General features: G+C 32.2%; 2 pseudogenes across 1 annotated transcript; both read right to left on the bottom strand.

Annotated features, from left to right (window-relative positions):
* Positions 1-547: 547 nt before the first annotated feature.
* Positions 548-5,823, bottom strand: LOC143598212 (disease resistance protein Roq1-like; annotated as a pseudogene).
* A 1,227-nt stretch (positions 5,824-7,050) lies between these two features.
* LOC143598221 (disease resistance protein Roq1-like) lies at positions 7,051-13,854 on the bottom strand (annotated as a pseudogene). The gene is made up of 6 exons (XR_013147070.1): positions 13,361-13,854; positions 11,897-13,012; positions 11,508-11,810; positions 8,720-9,292; positions 7,736-8,373; positions 7,051-7,696 (listed from the first exon to the last, which is right to left on the bottom strand). The product of XR_013147070.1 is annotated as a disease resistance protein Roq1-like (transcript).
* Between the last annotated feature and the right edge of the window lie 2,524 nt (positions 13,855-16,378).

The raw sequence follows: 16,378 nt of genomic DNA, 5'->3' as shown, positions 1-16,378 counted from the left end.
ACTCACCATCAGGACCCCTTAGCGCCGCGCTAAAGGGTATCTGACACACCAACTTTATTTTCTTATTTTATTTTGCATAGGAAAGCGTGTCAATCATCATGAGTCTTCTATATCTTCGTTCCAAGCCCGCAATTCATCCCGATAAGCGTCCTTAACGTCAAGTATCCTGAAATACATAAACACGCTTGAGGTACCAAAGTTCATATAATAATTAAACTGAGAGTAAAAAATAATATAATAATATATATGACTTTTACCCGACCATCACACGTCATAAAAACACCATTATTTAAAAACACTAAAAAAACACCCTATAAGAAATCTTAAAAACATCAAAAAATTTTGCCACATCACAACCACTTTTTACACAATATTTTTATTCGATGCCCATTTCGACATCAGACCCCACCACATGCAAAAACACTTGTTTTTGTGGAAATACATATCTTAAAAATGCATCATAAAAACTACACTTGCAATAGATAACAACTAGTGACGTAGACAAACACCCAAAAACAACCTCTAAAAATGCATTATTGGTGATGCTCTAAGAATACCTCTTTGCAACAAAATCTTTTGCAGAGATCTTTAAAACATATGTTGAATCGTGGATAATCTGGATGTTAGGTGTATATTTAGTAGAACAACTTGTTGATGTTTCTGTTAGACCACTTCCACTTTTCTTGGGTATGAGTAACTCCAATACCACGATAGTAGGGGTTACCATCTTCAATGTTAAACTCAAGATATTTGCATGTTTTAATTTGATCCCACCAAACAGTGTGTTTCAATGAACCAAATGAAACATACCACACCCATGTCAAATCAATATCACTCTCCTCCCAAGAAGCGTCATCTTCGGAATCCGTATAGCTTGAAACTTGCTTCACAGTCATCACTAAAGAGCGTCTAATGAAGGTATCTCTGGAAACTGCACACATTAAGAAACCAGAAAAGTCATCACACCAGCTCGTCTCTGGAAGTTGCAATGTATATCTACTCCCTTTAAGTAGATGTGGTGTAAAACCGTTTGCAATCTCGACGCCTTGATGTAGGAGAAGCATCGATCCATTTTCAATAGCATTTCCCTATAATTCATTAACACAAGTTAATTACATTCTAGTTACCAATAATATTCTCACTCGCTCTATGTGAGTGTGTGTCTAACGCTTAATTAATTGATATTCAGAAAGTGAGAAACATACCTCAAGCATTGATTGGAGTAATCTCCGACCACCATTTACGATATTATCAAATCCCATAAGTGAGACTAGACATAAGCATTTACAATTTATGTGACAATCTCCAATGGTTTTAAGGGACAAGTAATAATCCACATTAAGAATAACTTAACTTGATGGGAGCTCAGGCAATTCAATAAGCTTTCTGCACCACTGCAAATGGAGGACTTTGAGATGACTAAGTTGCGAGATGCTGAAATCTAACCGTGAAAATTTATTACGACTTAGATCTAGCTCTTGAAAGTTGGATAACTCACCAATACCATAAGGGATTTCTCCATCTTTCAAATTGCAATCACTTATTTTTAGAGTCTTGAGGTTTTCCATGTGGACAATTGTTGGGAACATTCGAAGCTTTGGACAATCGATCTGATATACTTAAGTATTCAAGATTTTAATGATTTCCAAATGATGGGTGAATCTCTTGTAAGTTATAACACCCCTTGAGTTTAAACTTTTGAAGACTTGGGAGTCCATTAAAATCTGGTGTGTTGAGTAACCCCATTTTACTGAGTTTAAGCACTTTCAGCTTTGGTAGACGCTATAAAGGATAAAAAAGTCAATATATAAGACTTTGTGATAAATCGTATAATTCATAAAATAACTTATTTCCTATACTGGGAAAATAGACAAATTAATTGCATAACTTTGATTGCCTTGGTATATAACGTCTTTTAATTAATTAATTAAATTCTTTGTCTCAACTCTCAAGATGACTAAAACTAATTAAAAAAAGGAGTCTACAGTGGGCATGAGATTAAGTCAAGGTGCAATTACTGATTGTTTGTTTGCACAAAACTAATTCATATACAAACTCTAATATTATTTTGTTAAGTAGTTATAAGCATATATCATATAGTCCATGTAATACACGGGTGGTTAAAAAAATACAATAAATTTAATAATATTCATAATAAAATACCTTATGGATTCATAAGCTATAAATAATGATAAATAATATATTATAATTCATAAATATTTAAAAACCTCATTTAATACAACATTTAAAGTTATGTTTGTAACTTTGTTAGTAATTCTAAAAAAATAAAAATAGTATTAGTTAGCATCTAGTTGGCTACTCTAGTTGAATGACACGAGAAAAACTGATTTTGTTCTAATAATATAGGTAGATAAGTTTAACTTGTAAGTATTGTCTAGAGTCCACTAATATATTTTAAAGTAAAAAGATATGATAAATTAAAAGAAAAACAAAATGACCTGTTTATGTTTATCCCTGACAACGGCCAAAATAGAGTTAATGAAAATGATGAAAATAACATGATTTTTGTTGCGTAGTCGATCAAACCTTAAGTGTGAAAATGACAGTTACCTCTATATTTTAAATCAGATGAATATACCTTGCAACCATTCCAAAGATCGTTTTGCTTGCTACATGACAATTTTAGAACAACAAGCTTTGTTGGTTGGAAACTATCAGGAAATGGACTTTTTGAGTTAAACCCGCTCCATTTCATATACAACAACTCATTTGAAAGATAAGTAGGCGCTCCATGATGTTCTTCATCAGACAATGACACGATAAGCCACCTAAGCTTCTTCATGTTTAAAACAATCTCAAAAAATTGTGATGAAAGACCAGGTTTACAATAATATCTTATGGCTTCAATCTTGTTGTTTTCCTGCAATAAAGAAGGAAAGAAACAATGCAAAGGTAAGATGCAAGATATCACTACGCATGAAAATTAATATGTATATTTTAAAAGCTTAATACTTACCATTGCTTCTTCCTGGAAACACATTTCTTCGATTTCTTCATTTTTCCAAACTCTGCTATGTTTTTTAGGATCCTTAGGATGTTCCCCTCTAACAATGTAGTGTCCCATTTCTTGAACTAGATCATGCATGTCAAATCTACCATCCACAACAGTTAAAAGAGTTTTTTGCCTCAACACTTTTATCCCTATTTTTGGGTGATAACCACAAGCTTCAAGTATCTCCATTGTATCATCTTGAGCTCGAAATCTCCAGAAACACGCAATATCCAAAAATAACTCTTTCTGGTCAGTTTCAAGTCCATCATAACTAATTTTGAGTATATCCATGACCTCCAAATTTGGGGCGTCTTTTAACCTTTCCAAGGCACTTATCCACTCATTCTTATTTTTGTCATATAGAAAGGAACCTAAAACTTTAAGCGCCAATGGGAGCCCAGAAGCATAAGAAACCACATCTAATGAAAGTGTGCCATAATCTTCTAAAGGTTCTTCTTCATTATAAGCATGTCTTTTAAGGAGCTGGATAGCCTCATCCTTTGATAATAATGTGACATGGTAGACATGGATTACCTTGTGGGCTCTTAGCAAATGTTCATCTCTAGTTGTGATTAATATTCTACTCCCGCTACCAAACCAATTACGGTTTCCAGCCAGGGCCTCTAGTTGACCAATTGTATCGACATCATCAAGAAGTAACAACACTTTTCTACGCCATAACATTCTTTTCATCATGTATCTTCCTTCCACGACACTGTCTACTTTCACTTCTTTTTTGAAAATAGATGATAAAACATTCTCTTGAAGTTTAGTTAAACCATCTTTGCTTGTTTTCTCTAACATTCTCAACAATGCAATAACCTTGATAATGTTGAGAGAGATTCATAAAAGTTGAAGTCGCAAGAGTAGTCATACCACTACCCCCAACCCCCATATCCCAATCATGCGCACACCGTCTGAATCAATGTCTAATAGTGATTCCAATGCTTGAATGCGAGCCCTCATTCCAACAAGATCTTCATCAACACATGAAATAAACGTGAACAATCTATCCAAAATTGTTTCAACAATTATTTTAATGAATTGTGATTCATGCCTGCATATCGGAAAACCATATATGAGGAGGATAATTATCTAATCAATAAACTGAAAAGAATGATTTACAAATAAATTTGAGTTTTTTAACTTAAATGAGGAAGAGCCATACTAAGCCATGTAAATAAAAAACTGACAAATCCACCAATCCAATAAAGTGACCAAACCAATCCATCTATATGGATAACCTTTCAAATACTATACAAGCACACAATATATTATAAAAATAGTACTCCATCCGTCTCTTTAAAGTGTCCATATTTTCTTTTTAGTTTGTCCCATTACAAATGTTTACTTTCAAACTTTATTAATTAATTTCATAATTTACCCTTAAAAACGCAATCATTCAAACTTTCTTAAAGTTTGTCTTTTTATATATATCAATGACATTATAGTCATTTGTTAATAAAAAAGTGCAATCATTGAAACTTTCTTAAATTATGTGTTTTTTCAAACCATAACACTTGTAGAGAGACGGATGGAGTATCTTTTTTTAGTGAAATTTAGACTGACACGCTCATTAATGAGATTTCAAATGTAGAACATGTTGAAGCCATGGCCATCATAGCTTTAAGAGTTACGAGCACAGCTTGCGCACCACTTTGGCTTGTCTCACAATGGAGTCTAGCCAAATCCGAGTTGGAGATTTATACATAAGCTTGAAATTACATGAACTTAAGTTTGACCTATTTTTTTGAGGAGTCACTTCTAAGCTTAGACAAAGAACCAGCCACCATTTTACACATACATTACGAATGTATTAAATATATGAGAAAACTTGTAAAATATAAATTATATACATGGAGTGTAAGAAACAATATGCAAAGACTTCATAACAAAAACATTACCCGTCAACAACGATCTTGGGCTCCCATCCAGTGATGTTACTCACATCAACAAGTGCTTTTCTCCATTTTTCAGCTTTGGTGACATTCTTCGCCTCTTGTTTGGCAAGCGCTTCTCCAAATTCCCCTTTCTGATTTCTCACGTCTGTGGGTTCCACATCATAAAATATTGGTATAATAGTTAGCTCTCTCTTGTCCTTACATTTCATAATATGTGCAAGTTCTTCTAAACACCATGAAGAACCAGCATAGTTTTTGGAGAATGTTATTATAGCAATTTGTGATTCTTCAATAGCCTCAAATAAGGATTCACTGATGGATTCCCCTTGGAGAAGCGCTTTGTTGTCCTTGTAAACATGGACCAAGTGTTGCTCAAGAGACGAACATAGATGATCCACAAATTTTTTGCGGGTATCTTCTCCTCTAAAACTAAGAAATACGTCATATTTACATGATCGAGAAGAAGAGGCAAGTGGGGAGTGAGAAGACGATGAAGAGGCCATTGATGTGTTTGAAATCCGTGTGATAATTGGAAACCAATTGAAATGAATTCAAAGTCACTATCATATATCAAGGGTCCACATGAGAATTCTTTGCCAACTAAAACCCCCACCAGTGAAAGTTGTATCTTTTATAATTAATCAACAAGAAACACAAATCGAAAAAATCACCTGGAAACCCAAATTAGGCATCGTTCATCAAAATTTAAGGTTAACTTACATATGAAATGATTTGACCAACAAAAAAAAATTCAAAACAAAACAAAAACTACAACATAACATTTTTTGGTAAATTAGGTTATTGTTTTTGGGAGATTCAAAAAGAGAGTGGGCGAGAGATTGTCTCACCTTATGATGAGAATGATGATGAGGTCAGTTGGCTGGGAAGGGTACAGAGGACTTAAGAATACAATTCAGTTCCCATTGATATATATTGACCAATGTTGTTGAGACCGGACCGGACCGGCCGGTCGAACCGGTTCAACCGGGATTCGGTCCACCGACCGGTCGGGTTCACCCAGTTCGCTCGGCAGTCAGAGAACCGGCCGGTTCGAACCGGGTCGACCTCGGACCGGAAAACCGGACCGGTTGAACCCGTTTTGTATGAAAAAAAAATATTTTTTTTTGAAAAATCATTTTTTAAGCTTGACCCGTCATTTTTTGACCAAATTTGTTCGGCCGGTCCGACCGATTCGACCGGTCCGACCGATTCGACCGGTTGAACCGGTGAACCGGTAGGCTGTCCGGTTCGGTGTCCGGTCCGGTTATAAAAACATTGATATTGACAACAAAAACCATATAATAACTAGTTTTATACCCGTCCGATGGACGGGTAATTTAATGTTAAAATGACAAAATTATAATTATATGCATTTTAAAAAAACAATATATATGTTTAAGATACAAGTTCAACACGTTTAGTATCAACACAAATTGAAGTGAATGAATTAAATATATTGCAAACTATAAACAACTATGTAAACTTTGAACTAACTTGATCAGGCTTAGGACCATAGAGAAAGGCATATTCAGGGTTCATGGATCAAGGACCATGTAAAATGGGAAATCATACACCAAAGCCACACCAAACTACAAATAATAGATACTTTGCTTATCAAAACCTGGAACATAATGACCCCCTTTGTGCTAGGGTGTTCCCTAAAAACCTCATTTAATTAGAAAAACGGACCTCAAAATAATTTTGTAATAATGATTTTTAAGAGTTTTGTATAGATTAATAGCAAATAGACTAGCAAGTTTCATCCCCTTCTCACCCATTTCACTTTCAAATAAATGTTTTGACTTGATGTGTGACGGTCTGCAATCTTTCGAAATGAAAACGTAAATTTATATGCATGATTATCAAACATCTAATATAAACCTAAGCGTCAATGTGAAGCTATCTCACGGTTCTTGCAATTTAATAGGACTATAGGAGGTTCTATGTTTAATAGGAGTACTTATCATGTAGGAGTTCGGAGTATTATAACTTTTTTTATAATAAGAATATTAAAGAAAAGGTATAAATCTAAATTACAGATACTCTCGTTTATTACAAACCCACGACTTTTGTTTTCTTTAAAACAATACATACATAGTAAAATGATTAGTTGTCTGCTTAAGGCTTAATTTATTCGGCCATAAGTTTTGAAATGCTTCCTTTTTTTTTACTTTGTTTTCAACGACCAACAAAATGATTTTTTTTATAAATTAGGAACATAGGGGGATAAAACATTACCCAGCCGGCCAGTTCACCAGTTACTTACAATGAAAAACCACCAACCAAGCTTTTCAAATTAAGTAATTAAATTTCCTCCAAGATATGTCATTTTCGATCCTGTTGCGAATTACACTACACTTGAATTTATTTTTTTCCAAGTAACTAGAACACCAATGAGTGTGAAAAGCTGCAAACAAAGTCGATTTTTTTAAACTAATAGTCAAGCCACGGAAGGTCTCAAGCGAAAGCAATGTAGAATTCTAGCATTGTTAATTTGCCATGTTTATTTGCCACATCACCAAGGATAGTCGCATCATCCGCATAAAGCATACGAGACATGACTGGGCCACCGTTAGGAGTTTGAACCCCGTGCAAGTACCCGGCTTCACTCACCACCAACAATCTTGAAAATGCAGGTACCATGGCAACTGCTTCACGGCTCTTTTCATTTCACTTACTCTTAAAAAAATCAAATTAATCCAAATACAATGATCCCTATTTATACAAACAATCTATAACTTTACTTAATTAATAACCAATGTGCAAGGATAAACCTTAATCTCTTAAATTCAAATTTCTTCTCTCTCTGTCTCTCTCTCACTTTTCATCAGAATCTATCCTATGGACAAAAGTTTCTGCGGAGATCGTTAAAGCAGATGTTGAATCATACTCAATCTGGATGTTAGGTGCATATTTAGTAGAAGAATTTATTGTTGTTTCTGTCAGCCCACTTCCACTTTTCTTCGCTACGAGTCTAACTCCAAAACAACGATAATAGTTGGGAAAGCTGGAGGGTTCTTAAATGTTAAACTGAAGATATTTGAATGTTTGTATTTGATTCCACCAAGCAGTGTGTTTCAATGAACCAAATGAAACATACCACACCCTTGTCATAAACCAATCATCATCACTCTGCTCCCTATACTCTTCATCTTCATAAACCAAAGGAGGAGGCTTTATACTTGGCCAGATAGGCATGCAGCAATCACTCTCTTCCCAAAACATATTATCTACGGAGTCCTTCAAAACCTGCTTCACAGTTACCGGTAAATAGTTTCCAGCGACAAAGCCAGTTCTGGAAACTGCACATATTAAGAAACCCGAAAAGTCATCACACCAGCTCGTCTCTGGAAGTTTCAGCGTACATCTACTCCCTTTAAGTAAACGTGGTGTAAACCCCTTTTCAATTTCAAGGCCTTGATGTAGGAGAAGCGTCGAGCCAATTTCAATGGTGTTTCCCTAATTAATATACACAAGTTCATTACATTCTAAAAATCACCACATTTATATATTATATATACACACACACACACATACATATATATATGGGAAAGTTAACATACAAATTAAATTAACGTGCTAATTGTGAGAATCAAGTAGTGTGATTATATTTACAAGTATTGTAATTATGTAATTATAGCATAGTGCAATTACACTATGTTGTAATTACACTACACTATAATTACACTATGTTGAATATATAATTACACTACTTGATTCTCATAATTAGCACATAAATTTAATTTGTATTTGATCATATATGTGTGTGTGTAATTAACTGATATTCAGAAAGTAAGACACATACCTCAAGCATTGATTGTAGTAATCTCCCACCATCCTTTGCGTTCCTAGATCCCACAAGTGAGACTAGACATAACCATTTACAATTTATGTGACAATCTCCAATGGCTGTAAGTGACGAGCAATACTCCGCATTAAGAATAACTACACTTGAAGGGAGCTTGGGCAATTCAATAAGCTTACTGCACGACGACAGGTTGAGGAGTTTGAGGCGAGTAAGTTGCGAGATGCTGAAATCTAACCTTGAAAATTCATTACCACTCAGATCTAGCTCTTGTAAGTTGGATAACTCACCAATACCAGAGATGATTTCTCCATCTTTAAATTTGCAATCACATATTTTTAAAGTCTTGAGGTTTTTCATGTGAGCAATTGTTGGAAACATTCTAATGTTGGGACAACGTACTACATAAAGGTACTCAAGATTTTTATGATTTTCAAATGATGGGTGAATTTCTTCTAACTCATAACATCTGCTGAGTCTTAACTTTAGAAGACATGGGAGTCCAACAAAATCTGGTGTGTTGAGTAGCTCCTCCATTTGTCGGAGTTCAAGCACTTTCAACTTTGGTAGGCGCTATAAAGTATATACAAGTTTATATAAGAATTTATGAGAGAAATTCTTTTTGAAAAAAGAGAGATAAATTAACATGTATAAGGTGTATACAAGTTAATATAAAGTAAATTCAAAAAAATAACTTATATGCTATACTGAGAAAAATATAGACCGAGCACAACTTTTCTTTTCTTTTTCTTTTTCTTTTTTGTTTCAAGATGAACAAGACTAACTAAAATAAACTCCACATGGCTTATTTGTAATGCTGCACCAATATTTAACAATTGTGATGGGAAATGAGATAATGTTAAGGTGCAATAACCCCACTAAAAAAACTCCAAAATATATTTACAAAAATATATAAAACAAAAAAAAATCATGTATATCTAGAATCAAAGTTTAAATAAAAACTCTTATATATATGAATCAAGTAGATTAATTATATATACAAGTATAATAATTATGTAATTACTATATCATCTAATTAAATAATTATTCTACTTAATAAAACTAAAACAAATACGAAAATAAAAAATGTAAGAATAATAAAAAACCCTTAAAAAATTGATAAAACTAAAACAAATGCGAAAATAAAAATGTAAAAAAACCAAAACGTTTATCTAGCATCCAGTTTCATAAAAATAAACTTGGTATTGCTAAATTATACATATATGTATAATCCTTATAAACACGTATATAAAAATATACATGTTATTTTATACATATGTGTACAATTAAGATACATGATAATGCACATATGTGTATATTATATAATTAAAGATTAAATTATAATACACATATATGTATAATTTAGCAAAATACATATTTTTTTATGAAACCAAAATGCTAGATAAACGTTTTGGTTTTTTTACTTTTTCAAAATTTTCGTGTTTTTGTTTTATAATTTTTTTTGAAGGGATATTTGTGAACATGTTGAGTTTTATGAACTTAATTAAAAATCTTCATTCTTAACCACACATTAATTAAATAGGATAGATTATGTGGTTAAGATTAAATCTGATTAAAAATCAAGTAGGAGAGACAATAAAGATGTATTGTGATTATACTAATTTAAACGTCAGTTACATCTATGTAAAAATTCGACTCGTGCGTAAAAAATATTATAATTTTTTTACGTATATGTAACTTGCATATATATTACATATATGTAAAACAATTTCAGAAAGAAAAAAAGTTTGTTACATTGACTTTTTTCGAGAACCACTTTAAGTTTTAAGAACTCGGAACAACTTAACGTAACATTTTTTTTTGAATTTTTTTACATATATGTAGGTTAGATGTACGTAGAAATATTACACATTTTTTACGCACCGAGTTGAATTTTTACATAGGTGTAACAGACGTTTAAATTAGTGTAATCACTGTACATCGTTATTCTCTCTCCTACTTGATTTTTTTAATCAAATACAATCTTAACCATATAATATATCCTATTTAATTAAATGTGTGGTTATGAATGAAGTTCTTAAAACTCAATAAGTTCTCAAATTATCCCTATATATATAAATGGGAATGTTCATGTATATTTTAATTTTAGTATGAGAAAACGTATGAAATAATATTAATTTATAAAAAAATGAGAAAGTAAGAAACAATACCAATTATAATGCCAATCTACATAACCAATGATTTATAATAATAATAATAAAGAAAAAAATTAAAAATTACAATAAAAGAATTAAAATGAAAAACAAAATAATAACAACATAAACAAGCAAATATTTATAACAGTAAAAGAAAAAATCTTGTAATAACAACAAATAAATCAACAAATACTTATAACTTCTCATAGTCGAAAATTAGCAAGTACAAATAAAAAATAACATCAAACATCTATAAAAATAAACCTAATGATAACAGCAAATTAGTTCTCACTTTTTTAATGTTACGAATAAAATGTATTTGATCATATATATATATATATATATATATATATATATATATATATATATATATATATATTATCTACATGTACGTATTTATAAGCAAAAGCCCCCCAAAAAAAAATTTATGCTAAAACTAATCTTTACATGTAAAATTAAGCTTTATATTATTTTTTTACACGTAAAAGACATTGTTCCCTAGTTTTTACTTTTTTGATGTTTCTCAGTGAACCCTCCCCTGTATGGTTAAGCATTTATATTCATACATCTTAGACAAGTTTGAGTTGTAAAATAACTTTAAAATTATTACATTTTTTATCGAATGAATATACCTTGCAACCCGTCCAAAGTTCTTTTTGCTTGCTACCTTCCAATTTTAGAACAACAAGATTTGTTGGTTCAAAACTATTAGGGAATGGACTTCTTGAGGGATACACGTTCCAATCCATATACAACAACTCATTTGAAAGAAAAATAGGCCCTTCATGATACTTGTCATCAGGCATGCGCAGCATAAACGATGCGCTCAACATGCTAAGAAACCTTAGTTTCTTCATGTTTGAAACAACCTTATAAAAGCGTGATGACACATCATGATCAACATAACATTGAATGGCTTCAATCTTGTCATTTTCCTGCAGAAAAGCACAAAATAATGAACTAGTTAGATATCATTACATGGATAATAATATATGTATATTTTTTAAAGCTCAACCTTTACCGTTCTTGCACCCCTGAAACATATTTCTTTGATATCTTCATGTTTCCAAACTCTGCTGTGTTTTTCAGGATTCTTAGGATGTATCCCCCTAATAATGTAGTGTCCCATTTCTTGAATCAGATCATGCATATCAAACACTTCACCTAAGATTTCATTATTAACGATAGTTATGAGAGCTTTTTGTCTCAACACTTTTATCCCTATTTTCGTGTGATAGCCACAAGCTTCTAGCATCTCCATTGCTTTATCTAGACTTACAAATCTTCCAAAACATGCAATATCCAAAAATAGCTCTTTCTCATCAGTTTCAAGTCCATCATAACTGATTTTAAGTATATCCATGACCTCCAAATTAGGGGTGTCTTTTAACTTGTCTAGGGCACTGATCCACTCGTCTTTATTTTTGTCATACAGAAAAGAACCTAAAACTTTAAGCGCCAATGGAAGCCCAGAACATAAGAAACCACATCTAATGAAAGTGTCTCATAGTTTTCTAAAGGTTTTTCTTCATTATATGCGTGTCTTCTGAAGAGCTGGATAGCCTCATCATGAGATAACAATGTTACATGATAGACGTGGATTACCTTATGGGCTCTTAGCAAATGTTCATCTCTAGTCGTGACTATTATCCTACTTCCACTACCAAACCATTTAAGGTTTCCAGCTAACGCCTCTAGTTGACCAAGTGTATCCACATCATCAACAAGTAACAACACTTTTCTACGACATAGCATTTTTTTCATCATGTGTTTTCCTTCCACAACACTATCTACTTTCACTTCTTTTTTGAAAATAGATGATAAAATATTTTCTTGGAGTTTATTTAACCCATCTTTGCTTGCTTTCTCTCTAACATTCTCAACAATGTAGTGACCCTGATAGTGATAATGTTGAAGAATATTCATATAAAATGAAGTCGCAAGAGTAGTCTTACCACTACCCCCAACACCCCAAATCCCAATCATGCGCACACCAGGTGACTCAATGTCTAATAGTGACTCCAGTTCTTGGAAGCGAGCCCTCATTCCAACAAGATCTTCATCAACACACGAATTTAACGCAAACAATCTATCCAAAATTGTATCAACAATTATTTTGATGAATTGTGATTCATGCCTGCATATTCGAAGAGTGATAACAAGTCATGTGAATAAAAAACAAAAAATATTCTTAGATAAATCCCACCAAACAAAATCATATCAATTTTCAAGTCAACATATACTATACAAGTAGCTAGCTAGGAATAGCTTATAGCCTTAGCAAAAGTAAGCTTAATTAGAATATCTTACAAATGAGTCTAGCCAAAGCCAATTTAAGGATTATGTTGGATCAAAGTATAAGCTGATTGTTTTTTCGAATTATTGAATCCTATACTGAAAGATCAAAAGCCTCTTAAATAGGCGAACATGCAACGTATAAAAAAAGAATACAACCAACTATCCTAAACAACTGGAAAATAAAAACGTGCAGAAACAAACCCATCCCGCGATGTTACTCACGTCAACAAGTGCTTTTCTCCAAGTTTCAGCTTTGGTGACATTCTTCGCCTCTTGTTTGGCAAACGCTTCTCCAAATTTCCTCTTCTGATTTCTCACGTCAGTGGGTTTCACGTCATAAAATATGGGTATAATAGTTAGCTCTCTCTCATCCCTACATTTCATAATATGTGCAAGTTCTTCCAAACACCATGATGAATCAGCATAGTTTTTGGAGAATACTATTACAGCAATAAGTGATTCTTCAATAGCCTCAAACAATGATTCGCTGATGGATTCGCCTCGGGGAAGCGCTTTGTCATCCTTGTAAACATTGACTAGGTGTTGCTCAAGAGTCGAATAAAGATGATCTACAAATGTCTTGCGGGAATCTTCTCCTCTAAAACTAAGAAACACATCGTATTTACACGATCGAGAAGAAGAGGCAGATGCAGAGTAAGAAGATGATGATGAAGAGGCCATCGATGTGTTTGGAAGAATCTGTATGATAACCGAAAACCAATTAAAATGAAGATTTTTATGGTAACTCAAATGAGTAATTAGTTGAACATGATATTATTATTATAATATTACTAACAACATCACACTACAAGATAAATCCAAAGTTGATCACTATGATTTCTCAAGCTTCCGCATTAGAAGTTTTTGCCAGACCACTAGTTAAAGTTCTTACTTTGCACCTTTAATAAAATCATCTATGAAACATTTTTTTTCACAAAACAAGTACAAAAGTAAAGTAAAATAAAATATATGTATGAGTTCTAGTTTAGTTGTTGGGAAATTGGAACTACAAGTATGCCTAATACCATACCGGCAATTGCAAAGAGAGAAAATAATCAAGATAACTAAACAATAAGCAAAAACACACAAATCCGATTAATTAGTTTAAACTGAGAGAGAATCTGACCTTGTGGAGGATGATGACGACGGTGGTGGCGGGGTAAGAGGTTAGTTGATCGGAAAGTGGAGAGAGTCAACGGTGGTGAGAAGAGTATACAGTTGTCACCAACACAAGAGTAGGCGTGTGTGGGAGGTCTAGACAATGAAAGATAGATGGACTCCTCAAAGTTAATAAAAAAGCATATGTAATAAGGGTCAAATTTTCCATTTTAGTCTAAAAAGTTTTCCTTTATATATATATATATGTGTGTGCAGGCACGCGCGCGCAAAGGAGTTGAGTTGCTCGCGAGCTACTCAAGATCGTTTCGTTACAAAGCTCGATCAAGTAGAGCTTCATCGAGCATGAGTCTAAAAGTAACCTCGTTTAATAAAAGAACCTGAGCTTCACTTATCAAGCTCAAGCCCGTCATAAATATAATTTTTTAAAATATATATTTAATAATTTATTAGTTAACATATATAATGTCATGCAAAAAATAAATATAACTAAATAATATATGTTACTTTATAAAAAATTATAATAGAAGAAAATATATAAAAATAATTATAATTATATTAAAAAGAATTAATAAATACCAAACGAGCTGAGCACAAGCTTATAAATTTACTCACGAGCCGAGCTTTGAAAATAGAGCTTGAAACGAGCCGAATGGTTTCATTTTCTTGTCATTTCATTTCAAATTATTATACCTTTTACTTTCTATTAACAATCAAATTAGATGTTATAAAAAAGAGGATCCATAAACAGAGCATTCACATTCAATCCATTATCTTCAAATTTAAAATTACATTTAAAATACTATATTTTCTTTCTCGTTTCAATTAAATAATACTTCGTATACATTTATCAATACATTATCTCTCTCCTTCGCATACAACCACTTTCAATAATTATTAAAAAAAATTATAGGGTGTTATAAGAACTTTTTAAATATATTAAACAATTATTGTATTTTCTCTTTTATCCACTCACAACACCCTAAACCATGCTATAAATTATAAAACACTCCCTCACAAAATTTGATAGGTCGAATGAGAATTCGCAAGTATCCTACCAAAACATCATAATAGCATTCACACTTTCACAGCCGAGACCTATTGCTATCTCCATATCCAGCATTTAAAAAAATAAAATCATATCTAACTACATTAGCAACACGATTATCATTAGATGAGATCGGGACCGTACTGGTCCCGAAAATCCCGGTCCCGAAAATCGCGGATTTTTGGTACCGGTACCGAAATATTCAGTTCGGTACGGGTATTTAAGGTAAACTTTCGGGAAATTTCGGGATATACCGGTCCCGGTACCGAAACTCAAAACGTTGGTACCGATTCGGTACCTACGGTACCGATTTCGGTACCTGTACCAACCGATACCAGTCCCGAATTTACACATACCTAATTCTCATTTCTCATCCCTATATTATGTGGATCCTATATCAAATTCTCCATTGGGGTTACACTATTCACTTGCATTTATATATTATAAATTGATTATTATACTTTTTAAAAGTGTTTATAAATTGAGAAAAGATAAAATATCTATACTATATAATAAATAAAACTTTCTAATGTCATTTGTCATCACCAAAATATTCCTTATAAAAATTTCCCTCATCTCTCTCATATTAAATACATTTCTCTTTTTTATTAATAGTTTTGTATTTTATTTTTTTCTTTTTAATCTTTCATTTTCTCTTTTTAACATTTATTTCTTAATTTTTAAATATTAAATACCAACATAAATATGTTATTTTGTTTAATATAAATATACTGTATTGGTTATTAATATTATGTATTTATAAGTAATCAATTTTTCCGTTGATTTTGAATAATGATTACAAAAATTAAGGTTTTAAATATATTATATATTAGTTAGTTAATATTAAGGTTTTATAAGAAATGATATTATTGGATGAAAATGCAAGATTAACGTAAATTTAAAATTTCAATAAACTTTAACTTATTAAATATATATGATTGTTTACTTAATTACAAAGTTTTTTTTTCCTTTCGAACCCTTAAAAGAAAATTCACTATTGATGTATACTCAGTGTTTCTGTTAATATAAACGAGCTGGTTT

This window comes from Bidens hawaiensis, unplaced genomic scaffold (genome assembly GCF_021521415.1).
Source record: "Bidens hawaiensis isolate Kalapana, Puna unplaced genomic scaffold, B.hawaiensis_p1.1 tig00049807_1, whole genome shotgun sequence".
Classification (NCBI taxonomy): domain Eukaryota; kingdom Viridiplantae; phylum Streptophyta; class Magnoliopsida; order Asterales; family Asteraceae; genus Bidens; species Bidens hawaiensis.
This window is presented reverse-complemented; position numbering and strand designations above follow the sequence as displayed.